This window comes from Pongo abelii, chromosome 10 (assembly GCF_028885655.2).
Source record: "Pongo abelii isolate AG06213 chromosome 10, NHGRI_mPonAbe1-v2.0_pri, whole genome shotgun sequence".
Taxonomy (NCBI): Eukaryota; Metazoa; Chordata; class Mammalia; order Primates; family Hominidae; genus Pongo; species Pongo abelii.
Window position 1 is genome coordinate 58,109,675 of NC_071995.2, and position 14,404 is coordinate 58,124,078.

Consider the following 14,404-nt stretch of genomic DNA (forward strand, 5'->3'; position numbering starts at 1 on the left):
TACCCTGATCGTGACTTGATAAACTGGCCTTCGTTAACTGTTCATAAACGAGATTCATAGTGATATTGGCATGACCACTGTAAATGCTCACTAACAATACTTTATGCCTAATACTGAGAAAAGTGCTTGGAGGAAAGTGATAGAGAACATAAAGTATGCTTGTAACATAGTTGTGGTCCCCTAAAAGATATTCTCATATATAAATATGGGAAAACATTAGAATGTAACTTATTTTTCAGAAGTCAGGCATAGGTTAGTTCAATTAAAATATTAACATTACATTTTGCAATATTTATTCTCTCTTATTAATGAATTTTTAGGTGTCTCACCAAAACCAAGAAACGCCCTTATAAAACTTAGTGAGCTGTCCCCTTGGAGAAAAACCACTTTTACTAATTTTTTTCTTTGGAAAATATTATGGCATCATTGGAATTTCAATCAATGCCTTGATATACCTGCTTTGGTAAATGACTCTGCTGCTAAAAATGGAAAGGGATTGATATAACTAGAATTTGCATTATTTTTGTTCTTCATAATATTTTTTACTCTTAACTCTCATACCTCTCCCTTTCTCTTACATGCACGTGCACATACACACACATACACTCATCTGATACAAAGTACGTTAAACAGAGAATTTAAATCATCTATTTATTGAAAGATAAGCCAGGTAAAGAGTAGGTCAGAAAAATGTGGCACTGTATTGGAATCAAACATGAGGCATATTCAGTGCTAGTCTGATGTTTCTTTGAATTAACTACAATGACTAGGGGACCCAGGTTGTATTTGTTAACCATTTTTCCCTCTTTAATTTTGCATTTACGTGTATCTTCCAAATTGGTTATATATTGTTGGAAATTTTTCTTTGAATATCAGAATGAGAGTTAACATTGTAATATGCCTTTGCTAGCAATACTCTGCTAGGTAATGTTTGTTGTAACATCTTTGTTTCTGTGAGAAAATCTGATGTATAGTCAGTAAGTAACCTGCTAAAAATATTTTAAGAAGAGCTTACCCTAGGGCATGTCCTTTGCTTCACTTAGTATAATTCCACTGCTTATAATTGTTATTATAACTGTTATTAATATAATTGCTTATTATAATTTCATTGCTTATTCCTTGGTGAGGATGTGCCCTCACTCCTTCCCCCTGATAATACAAGTCCCATAACTATTTAGCTGTCTGAATTTTAGCAGATAGGTTAGATGACTCAGCTCCATTAAAATATTACTGAACAGTTGCTCTGCTTCAGGTTTTCTTCTTAGGATTCTTCTAAAATATATTTAACCATAAAAAATAAAAGCAAAAATTGTGAAGACAAAACTGGAAAAACCTAAAGTTAACCATTATATACATAGCTTGCACAGCACTGTTTCCATTTTTTTTGTTTTTCAAGTTTATTTCTGTATTAGAATATATGCACCTAGAGGCTTAATCTGTGTACTTGTTATGAGATCACATTTATGGAGCATGATATTTATCTTCAGAAACCAAAATAAAATAAAAAATATTCAAGGTAAAGTGTAAAATGGTTAATTATAATATGAAGACCTTAAATGTTATAATAATGCAAGTATTTATGTTTTATTCTGTAGAGGTTACTCAATATGAACAGATTATATAGTTTAGCATTGGACCTGGGGAAGTTTTCTCACATAAAAAAATCATGAAACATAATTATTGATATAAGCAGTAAAATTATACCTGACTAAAGTAAGCAAAAATAACATATTAAAAGACCATTGGCAGCAAAAAGAATCACTGAAGAGCCTGATGGATGAGGTTCAAAAACATGAAGACAGAGTCATATCCAACAGCATGATACAAACAAGTAGATCTGCTTTTCAAGGTTGAGGACTAGATGTCACAACTTGTGCCCTAGCCCCGACCATTCTGATTTGTTCACTGGAGTATCCAACTGTCACTGATGCAAGCTGCTGATGTCACTGATGCACTAATCCAGACACTACTGCCTGTGGAAACGAAGTGATACTGCCACTGTTGAAGCTCCTGCCAGAAATGACTTCCTTAGCAACTTCTTTTATTATTAGGGCAGCTATATGTGTTTGGCTGAATCTAGAGCATATGTCTATGCTCTTGAAGCAACATACACCAGGAAAATAAATATTTGGTATGTTCTGCTTCTTCTTGGCATTATTTCCCCCTGAATGAGTATAAGACATGTGGCATCCAATCTAAAAAATGTCATCTCCTCTGTGTATGTATCTCTCCTTTTGTGGTATCTTCCCCTCAAATCTGGTTGGTGCTGTAACTCACTCTTGACTCACAGGATGTGGTGGAGGCAAGGTCAGAGAATTTCTTACTGCTGTCACATGGGTCTTTTGGGACATTCACTCTTGAGTTACTTACTTTAAAACCCAGCCACCACACAGTGATGAACATGAGAAGCCATGTGTGGATCTGGTTGACAGCTTTGGTTGAACTTTCAGTTAACAGTCTCAACTCTCAGCCATGTGAGTGAGCCATCTTAGGTACCATGCCCACTCAAACTTTAAGACTCTCCAGTTCTCAGCTGACACATGACTTCAACCCCTTGAGGGACCATAAACAAGAACTAATCAAATGAACCCAGGAAGCCCACAAAATTCATGGACATGCGAGGTCATAATAAATTGCTGTTTAAGTCACTTCATTTTGAGATTGTTTGTTAGGTAGTACTAGTTATAATAAAAAGTAGAGAATTCTGGAAATGTAGGAATGTTTGCAGGACTCTGCAGAAGAGGACAAAGAGAGGGTAAGTGAGAGAGAGGAAAAAAAGGAGAAGAAGAGCAAGAGAAGGAGGAAAATAAATAAATATAAATTTTCAGTACAAATTTACAAATTCTCCCTTGTCTGTATTTCATTCAATCCATCATATGTAGACTTAATAATAACTTTTAAAAACACTAGCATTTCTTGAGTGAAAAGGATTGTACTAGATATCTTGCCTTACACCTCTTTATTTTTCTTGACTGTTTATATATCACAATTTTTTGAAGTATACAATTATATTTTATAAAATAAACAGATTCAGAGAAGATAAAGAATTTTCCTCAGACACAGCTAATGGTTACCAGAAATGAGTTGTGAACTAAAGTCTTTCTGAATCCAAAGGCAAAGTTTAGCTTTATCAGACTGCAAATCTTTCCTTTCTTTCTGTTATTTGATAGCCTGAAATTGGCTCAGTAATTTCGCTTATGTATTTCAAAGGAAAAGATGCGACACACAACAGTTCAGAATTGATTAGAATTGCCCATGTGATTTTGAGAAGACAACAGCAATACCTGGTCATCTATATTAGCAATTATTGTGTCTAGTTTCATGAACAAGGCTTCTGGTGAAGTTCTCTACACCAAATTATTTACTTTGAAATACGCTTCACTAATTAGTGCTTCTGTCAGCATATGCCTTCAGAGCCATTCTGAAGACATGCAAACCACCCACTTATCCGTAAGCTGTGCCCGGCAACCTAAGGATTTAGATATAAACATAACGGTGAATTGTGGGATAAGGGCAGAGAGGGCAAGATGGTTCACAGTCACTATTCATTTATAAAAACCAAAGCAGTGGGAGAATTATTTGATATTTTTAACTGGCATGTAAAACTGAATGATTATGGAGTCACAATTAAACTCTTACTAAAATAAACTGATCTATTTATAATGAATCTTTGTTTTGGCATTACTGCTAGCCAGTTGCTGTAACAGGTCAGTTATAACAATGAATATGTACAAACACATTATTTCCTAAGGCATGCTAAGCTACATTTCAAAACAGGCATCTATCATCATGTATTATATATAGTTGAATAGCAATTAAATAAGCCATGATACATTTTCTGATTTGCCTTCTGAATTACTCAATTTTTTATAAACTATGTAAGTCAGAAACAGTGCTAAAATAAGAAACCCAAGTGTATTAACATTTGCAAAACTTTCGTGGATTGTTAATAAAATTCTCTTATGATCTAAAGAGAATGTAAAATTATATATTGAAGTAGTTTAACATTTTGTTATGAAATGTGAATTTTTTTGAAGTTGCAAAATACAGATTTTTTTCTGGAAAGAAAGAATGCATTTTTAATCCTAAATTATCAGGCAATATATTGTAACTAAAAATTAAAATTATCAATTTTATTGAGTTTATCAAGTTTACAACGACTGTCTCATTATTTGGGAATGATTGACTCATTATTCTAGAGAAAAACCTTGACATTGGCACACAAATTGTATTATTTAATTTCCCCAGACTTACAAATGTCATATTTGGATCCCACTCCCCTATCTAGTTATTGTTCTAGCCTTCCTTCCTTCCTTCCTTCTTTCTTTCTTTCTTCTTTCTTTCTTTTTTTTTTTTTTTTTTTCGGAGTCTTGCTCTGTCACCCAGACTGGAGTGCAGTGGCATGATCTTGGCTCACTCCAACCTCCGCCTCCTGGGTTCAAGCGATTCTCCTGCCTCAGCCTCCTGAGTAGCTGGGACTACAGGTGTGCGCCAGCACGTCCAGCTAATTTTTGCATTTTTAGCAGAGACGGGATTTCACCATGTTGGTCAAGCTGGTCTCGAACTCCTGACATCGTGATGTACCTGCCTTGGCCTCCCAAAGTGCTGGGATTACAGGCATGAGCCACTGTGCCCTGCCATTTTTCTACATTTTTGTGATTGATGCTGCCTTCTTGAAACATTTTCTTCTGTCAGTACACCACCATCTTTTTGATTCTCTTCTTTCCCACTCATTGCTCCTCAACAGTTCCATTTGATGTTTTCTCCCCTTTTCCAGATTTCTAAAACTCAGAGTGCTCTAAAAACAATATCAAGCAATATGACTGCTGAATCCCTTCACCAAGACAGGACTCTGAAGCTCATCTGCCACTACTCCTTAAGCCCATAGAGAATAACCAGACCTATGCCTGGCCTTCCCCCATACACATTCTTTGACAGAGACACCTGTTCCGAGGAAAATGAGCCCATAAACCAAACTAACAAGAAATTTGAAGACCACCTTTATTTTCATAGATAACAAAAAATGCACTGTATTACACACATTGTATCAAGAACAGAGATATCAATATAAAAAAGTTCTAGAATTTTATTCACTTAATAATCATAGTAACTTAAATAAGAAAGTATATTGTCATGAAAACATTAAAAAGCCAGTTATAATACTAGGCATGGAAATATGTGAGAATTAAAACACGTATTTAAATAGATAGAATAGATACAGCTGAGGGAAGAATTAGAAAAAATCAGAATCAAAAGCCTCATAGAAGAAAGAAGATTTGTCCATTTGTGTTGCTATAAGGGAATACCTGAGGGATGGTTATTTATAAAGAAAAGAGATTTATTTAGCTTAGGATTCTTAAGTCAGGAAAAGTTCAAAATTGGGCATCTGTATCTGGTGAGGGACACAAACTTCTTCCACTCATGGTGAAAGGCAGGGAGCCAGTGTGTGCAGAGATCACATGATGAGAGAGGAAACAGGAGAGAGGAGGGGAGATGCCAGCTTTTTTTAACAACCACCTCTCATGGGCAGTAATAGGGTGGGCATTCACTCATTACTGTGAGAATGGCACCAAGTGATTCATGAGGGATTTGCCCCCAAATCCAAACACCTGTCACTGGGCCCCATCCCAACACTGCCACACTGGAGATTAAATTCCAACAAGAGATTTGGAGCAGCCAAACAAACCATATCCAAACTATAGCAGCAACATCCCAAGAACAAGAAAATATAAAGGAGATGAAGAATAAAGGTGGAAACGTAACATGTGGGTAACAGGAATTCCAGAAGAACTGAAAGATAAAAATGAAGAAGAAAAAATAATTGAAAAAACAATAGACATAAATGTATTGAAATTTTAAAAAATAAAATGATAAACTATCTTGATATTGAAAGGGCTTATGAATTGCCAAAAAGGAGAAATATAAAAACACACAGTTCTAGATATATGAGGAAATTTAATGTACAAAGACAAACAGAAAAGATTGCAGGGAGGAAAAGAAGATTAGAGACAAAAAGAGCAAGATAAAGGAGAGGGCAATATCATACTGAAAGGGCAAAAGCTGGAAGCATTTCCCTTGAGATGGGCAATCAAATCTTAAAGCTCCAAAGTGATTTCCTTTGACCATGTGTCTCACATCCAGCTCACACTGATACAAGAGGTGAGTTCCCATGGTCTTGGATAGCTCTGCTCCTCTGGCTCTGCAGTGTACAGTCTCCCTCCTTGATGAGATGATGGGCTGGCATTGAGTGTCTGCAGCATTTCCAGGTTCACAATGCAAATTGTCATTGGATCTACCAATTCTGGAGTCTGGAGAATGGTGGTCCTCTTCTCACAGCTCTACTAGGCAGCATCCCAGTAGGGAATCTGTGTTGCGGCTCTGACCCAATATTTCCCTTCTGCACTGCCATAGCAGAGGTTCGCCATGAAGGCTCTGTCCTTGTAACAAACTTTTGCCTGGACATCCAGGTGTTTCCACACATCCTCTGAAATCTAGGTAGAGATTCCCAAACCTCAATGAGAGGTCACTGAGGGATATTAAGCCAGGTCACTAAATGATCAGATTTTTATTTGGAAAAAAACCTTAAGAAAATAAATAAATCTTACTTATCCACAGCCTCTAGTATGACTCATGGTATACACAAATCAACTCAAAATAGATTAAATACTTAAATATAAAGCCTAAAACTATAAAAACCCTAAAAAAATACTAGGAAAAAACCATTCTGGACATCAACCCTGGCAAAGATTTCATTATGAAGACTCCAAAAGCAATTGTAACAAAAGAAAAATAGACAAAGGTGATCTAATTAACCTAAAGAGCTTCTGTGCAGAAAAGAAACTATCAACATAGTAAACAAAAAACCTATGAAATGGGAGAAAATATTTGCAAACTCTGTATCCAACCAAGGTCTCATATCCAGAATTTATAAGGAACTTAAACAAATCAACAAGCAAAAAACAAAAATGCCATTAGAAAGTGGACAAACGACAGGAGCAGACACTTTCCAAAAGAAGGCATACATATGACCAACAAGCATATGAAAAAATGCTCAACATCAGTAATCATTAGAAAAATGCAAATCAAAACTACAATGAGTTACCATCTCACACCAGTTAGAATGGCTACTATTAAAATGTAAAAAATAACAGATGCTGATGAGGTTGCAGAGGAAAAGGAACACTTATACACTGTTGTTGGGAAGAAAAATTATTTCAGCCACTGTGGAAAGCACTTTGGAGGCTTCTCAAAGATTTTGAAACAGAACCACCATTTGACAGCAATTCTAGTACTAGGTATATACTCAAAGGAAAATAAATCATTTTACCATAAAGACACATGCATGCATATGTTCATTGCAGCACTATTCACAACAGCAAAGACACAGAATCAATCTAGATGTCAAAAAGTGGTGGACTGGATAAAGGAAATGTGGTACATATATACCATGGAATACTATGCAGCCATAAAAAAGAGCAAAATCATGTCCTTCACAGCAACATGGATGCAGCTGGAGGCCATTTTCCCAAACAAATCAATACAAGAACAGAAAACCAAATACTATATGTTCTTACTTATAAGTAGGAGCTAAACATTGAGTACACATAAACACCAAGAAGGAAACAATAGACACTGGGGCCTACTTGAGGGTACAGGGTAGGGGGAAGGTGAGGATTAAAAGACTGCCTATCAGATACTGTGCTCACTAACTGGGTGATAAAATAATTTGTACATGAAAGCACAGCGACTTGCAATTTACCCATGTAAGAAACCTGTATATGTACCCCAGAACCGAAAATAAAATTTGAAAGGGAAAAAAAGAAAGGAGATTGACAATAACTTACAAAAACTGTATGAAAGAAGATGATACAATTATATTTCCAGAGTTTGAAAAAAAAACTTAGAATTTTATATCCAGCAAATTGTCATTTAAACAGAGGGCATGAAATACATTCTTAGTTATGTAAGTCTTCAGAACCTTTGTTACATGAAAACTGCCTTGAACAGAGCTATGTATAAAGTACATAAATACCAGCAGACATGGATTAAGGAGCTATCCGAAGAAAATCTGAGCAGATATCTTACAAACATTTGTCACTATCTTAAAACATGTTACTGAAGCAGATCTAAATAATTAATACAAGTGTACTAAGCTGGTCAGTTAAAAGGAAAAAATTGGTAAACTGAATACTTCCTTGTGATGCTATCGTTTAGCTTCTGGGCTTGATATTCATTTAAATATTAATTCATCTGTATTTAAATAAATAAGATAAATCTGACTCCCAGATTGATCTTTCCACCTTAAACTTATTCCCAGAGCTTTATAGTCATATACACAATTACCTGCTCAACAGCAACAATATTGAATAGTCCCTTCTTAGAAACAGTTAATGGGATTTTAATCTGGGGGTGGTCCATGAAGTTTTCCTAAATAAACTATCATTTGTAGTCAACTATGAAGAATAAACACAGGGAAACAAGTTGAAGTGGGAGCAGGGAGTTTTCGGAGGAAAAGGAAGAGATTCAGCAAAGGCTCTGAGACAGGAAAGAGCCTAGCACATTTGATGAAATGAAAGGCCACGTGGCCAGACCTGAGAACACCGGAGGAAAGTGATTCAAGCAAGGCCTTGTATATGGATAGAGCAAGGATCTTCCAGAGTCTTTTAAACCTTGTGAAAGATTTTGATCATTATCTCAATGAGAGGACATTGAAGGACACTAAACCAGGTCACTAAATGATCAGATTTTTATTTGGAAAAGAACCTTAAGAAAATAAATGAAATCTTACTTATCTACAACATCTAGTATGACTCATGGTATACAGCAGAGGTTTAACAATTTTCTTTAAATGTATGTGAGATTATTCAGAGCTATATTGTTAATTATCAGATTTTAAGAATTTTATTATTATTGTCTAATACTGGAAAGTAGCTTTTCCATCAACTCTGTAAAATTGTATTGCTTCATGCAAACACCTCCCCCTTTTATATTATTTTAGACATATTGTGAGTTAGCAATGAGCTGTATTTCTCAAGAGTCATAATTTATCCATTTAATATAAACTTGAAAAGGTAGAGTGGATTTACTGAGGGTTGTGAATATCTAATGAGTGTTTAAAGTCTGGTTCATGTTATGTGACTACGTAGAAGTTCAAAACCCATTTTTGACTCAGTTTCAGTTCAGTGCAGTGGGCTACTAATTGAAATTAAAAAGAAGAAAATATTTTTACACGTGGCTGGCAAACCAAATCTGCTGAGGTTTTATACAAGTGTAGCTTGCTTTTGTCTGCTATTTAATTAACCAGTTCACAAATAAAATGTCCTTAGTTTAATTTCCATTTCGTAGCTCAATACTGTAAACTATTCACAGCCTAATTAAAAGTCCTGAATTCTCCCAGGAATGATATTACCAGTAAGCAACCAACCCATGAAATAGAGAAGCCTGACTGTTACTCTGCTAAATTGTGTGTGTTAATAAAGCTGAACAACTGTTCTTTGCTTAATCTGACTGAGCTGAGAAAACTCCAGCTGGCATCCAAGCTACCTGCTTTTAAAACTCTCCAAGCATCTAGCTCCAGGAGAGCTTCATTAAAGTTAATATAGGAATTGTGTCATATTTTATTGAATTTCATCGAATTTTCTTTGTGAAATAACTTAATTTCCGATAATACAAACTCACTGCAATGCCACCAAGTATAGTTATTTTTGTTTTATGCTTGTTGTTTACTTTGAACACCCAGAGTAAAAATAAATACACTAAGGTTTTAAAAAGAAAACCAGAAAAATTATTTAGGAAAAAATAATTCATATGATGTTTAAGATATTCATATAACATATAGTTTTAAAACTAAATTCTGTCTATTATCTTGATAGCTATTACTCAAAGAATCAATAATTTGAACACTTTACTCAAATAACCATGCATTGCTGATGATGCTATTTCAGTCCTATGCAAAGAGTCTGATCACTGCATGGTGAATACATTCACCAATTGCTTTGCCAGTCACATTGAAGAGAGGATAAACATAGAATTAATAGCGTATTGCTACAATGTTTGTATAATCATTCTGTGTACCCAGGCTGTCCTCCTGAAAGTCAAATATTTTCAGAAACCTAGGCTATTACTTGTTACTTTGATATTTTGATGCAATGCATTAAAAATGTTTTATGGTTTGGATCAAATCTGGGTTTTATGAATGATGCTCCTTCACTTGAATTACCCCAATGCATGATCATTTTGTAGATAAATAGAAAACAGAAAAGTTTGGCCCTATTTTATTTTCAGAAAGATTGCACATTTCTTTAATTGTCAAATCCAAACTGATCTCACATTTGAAAAATTATCACTTGAATAGCACACATTTATTCATAGTGTTAGGGTGAATGTTATGTGCAGAATACTAGTGACTGTGAATGAAGGAGAGAATGAGTGTTGGGCTGTATTTCATAAATGTTTTCTTGGCAGGTGACAATGAGGAGCCAGTGCTATTGATTTTGATGCTGACTTGCATGTTGCATATTCAAAGAAATTCAATATTAGAATTGATTTAGGTTAAACAACTAAGTATGCACAGTAGACCCTCACAATCATCAGATTCACAGAAGGCTAAAATGAACATGTAGAGATTTCTGAGTTCGGCTTAGAAACTATGTATTAAAATAGCTATAAAAGTTTCAGGGGAAATGCTCTGTAATATCCTTTGATAACTAAACCTGGTACTAGTGTTTTAGAGAAATGTTTCCCCACAAACATTTTCATAATTTTATTTGTATGTTGACCTGAACGTAAATGTAAAACCATGTTCTGAAGTTAATATCCCTTCCAGTAGGTGAGCTATGAGTTAAGTTTTTCCTTCTCTAGGCTAGATTAGGAGCCAAACTGAGTCCAAATTTGTGTATGGGAGTCGTTTTATTAAACATGCCTTTGCTGTTGTTGTTAATGTCTAGATTGTGTTTTGGAAGAGGATGACACTTACAAAAATTGGGTTATAAAACTATCAGTTCAGCACCTGCTTTATACATGTATTAGTAGATTAGCATCCCTTGCAGACTTTTGAATATATGTCCCCTGGATAACATGGTCTCAGTTTTCTGTGTCTACTTCTTTTTTGTAAAAAATACTATAGTATTGAAACTTGTGGAACTAGCTTCTCTCACTTAAAAAGCAGATGAGTTTCATCCAAGTTTTTGTGTAGGTCAATAGTGCATTCTTTTTTACTGCTGAGAAGTATGCCACTGTATGGTTATAGTATATTTTGTTTATCCATTTACCTTTTGAAGAACATCTAAATTGGCATCACGTTTTGTTGATATGAATGACTACTATAAAATTATGCAGATAGATAGATAATAGATTTTGGTTTAGGGAAAGAAGTGGAGAAAATAAGTTGTCAATCCATTTGGATAAATGCCTAAGGTGAGACTGCTGGGTCTTATGGTAATTTGGTAATAAATTTTACTCCTAGATATATTTCCAAAATAGTTGTATTATTGTGCATTACCACTAGAAATGGATGAGAGTTCCAATTGTCCAACTTCCTCATCAGCTATCAGTATTTTTTATTTTAGCCATTCTAATAGACATATAGTAGTATCTTATTGTGTTTTTAATTTGCATTTCCATAGTGACTAATGATGTTGAACATCTTTTCATATTCATATTTACCATCTGTTTTTCTTCTGTCGGTGAATTGACTTTATAGATGTTTTCTTATTTTTTTAAATAATAATTTTCTCATTGTGAATTTTAAGAGTTCTTCACATATTTTGAGGAAAAAAATGCCCTTTATCATACGTGAGATATGCAGTTATTTTCTCCCATACTGTGGCTTATCTTTTAATTCTCTTAATAATGTCTCCAGGAGTGAAGTTTTAAATATTGATTAAATGGCATTTATTATTTTTTATGGATCATGTTTTTGGTGTGGTATCAAAATATTGTTTGTGAAACACAACCTCCCATAATAGATCTCCCAAAACAGATCTATTTTGCTTACAAAATAGATATATTAGTGTTAGAATATAGCCTAAATATTCAGTACATGGAATAAAGATGCAGGTCTAGAAGAAAAAATAGAGTTAATGAGCATATAGCTAATGACTTGTAGAATTTACAAGCAGATGTGTTAAATAGGAAATCGGACTTTAACATATATTTCTAAGTTAGACAGACTTGAGTAACAATTTATATAGGTATACACTGAGACCATGAGTGTTTGGGTGGTCACCATGAAAGTAGACAGATAAAGAAGAATGGACCATCTAGGATTGGGATCTGTATACGAAGTGAAAGCAAAAAAATGTTGAGTCTATTACTGAGAGGGAGAAATAACAAACAATGGGTGAGTGAAAAGTCAGGGACACATGATTTTCTAGAAGGCAAGAGGGAATATTTTAAGATTAGTTAAGAACTATAGGTAAAAGTAATAAATCCTTCAAAACTGCTATGTCAGATAAAGATTGAAGAGATAAATTTCAAACCAAAAACTTAGGTATTAATTTTGTTTATTTTATTTAAAAAATTACATTGAGCTTCCTACTAGTTTTCTGGCTGCTGAAAATCCCTATATAGGTAATTCTTATCCACATTGCAGGACTGCGTCAAACTACTGTCATATTGGCCATCAGCTTTTAGAGAAAAGAAAGCCAAATTGTCTCTCGCTAATGTTTTTAGATTTCTTGATAATGGCACTGAGGTTATATGAGGCACACCCGTAAGTATTTATACAGAACAAGAGAATAAACACTTCCCCCTCCCTCACTACTCACCTTACTAAAACCTCTCACCATCTTCTCTCTATCATTACCATGATTTGACGTTTTTATTATGTCTTCAACAGTCTGTTGTAAAAGCATATTAATATCTTTTTCACTTCTAGTATTTCCGTTGCAATCTATGTCCATTCTTCTGCCAGGATTCTTTATAAACACAAATCTGCCCTCTCACCTAATTAAAGACCTTTAATGACTCACCAAGTATTTCCAATCCTCTTTGTAGTATGGATCCAATTTGCCATTCTAGCCCTTTCTCATACCATAGTCTTTCAATAATCCCTAGATACCCATAACTTTGAATTGTTACTTATGGTTTCCAAAATATTTTATGCTTTTTTATATTTTCAACGCAGTATAAATGTCCTTTACATTGCTTTGCATTTTATAGATTTGAGAGTCAGGTAGATTTGGGTTTGAATACTGGATTCAATACTATATATATTTCAAATCAGAAAAATTTTATTGCTAATCCTTTAATGATCATTGTATTACACATCGAAGTTAATTCAGAAAATTCCCAGTTATATAGTCATATACACTCAACTCTAGGCATCTGCATGAAGAATAATTTCAGATTTGTTTAAGTTTACTTTGGGCACAGTATGTGTCTCCAACCTTTGCGGTACCATTTTACCATTTAAAATGGTATAAGATTACCATTTAAACATCCTGCATTTAAGTGGTAATTTGGAATAAACTATGATAAAATGGCAATTTAAAACACAAAGAAGCAGAACTCAATTTTCTGCAATGCTTCTATGTGATCACTTGAATGTAAAAACAAATTCTGCATTGTATTGAGAGTTGGATTTTTATTTAAACCAAACACATTCTTTATTTATAAGACTTTTCCTTTGGGTATATCTTTTATTTATGTTAAAAAAGTTTTCAAACGTAAAGTTTATAAAATCATTCTTGGATCAACTACACATGAAGGCAGATTGAAAAATTTGGGCGTACAATCTTTGAGAATGAATATTCAAAGAACAATTTTGATAAAGCCATTGACGACTTCAAACTGAAGGCTTGAAAACAGAAATATAATACTATTATTAGCCTGGTGGTTTCAAGTATATATATATGTTTCCTTTATTTAAAAATATATTAATATAATTAAAATTATTAACAATCTTTTTTCTTTTTTGTAATGGTAATTTCTCTATTTTCTATTTTATGTATTTTTACTAGCATGATTATATTTTTGAAGTATAATAAAAAATTTTTACTTCTGTGTTTCATTTTTGACCACTTTTTGGTTTCATTTCATATAGATTAGTATTTGAAATAATTTTTTCATATAGAGGAGCATTTATTTAGCTTTATTAACAGGTTTTTAGGTCCCTTAATTTGAGTTTATTGCCAATAGCTCTTACTGTGTGGTTTTTTTTTTTTTTAATTCAATTTTCTTTTTCTCTCAGTATAGAAGGTGATATGGTTGGGCTGTGTCCGCGCCCAAATCACATCTTAAATTGTAACTCCCACAATTCCCACATGTAGTGGGAGGAACCAGGTTGGAGGTGATTGAATTATGGGGGCAGCTCTTTTCTGTGTTGTTCCCATAATGAATGACTCTCATGAGATCTGATGGTTTTAAAAACAGGAGTTTCCCTGCACAAGCTCTCTTCTCTTGT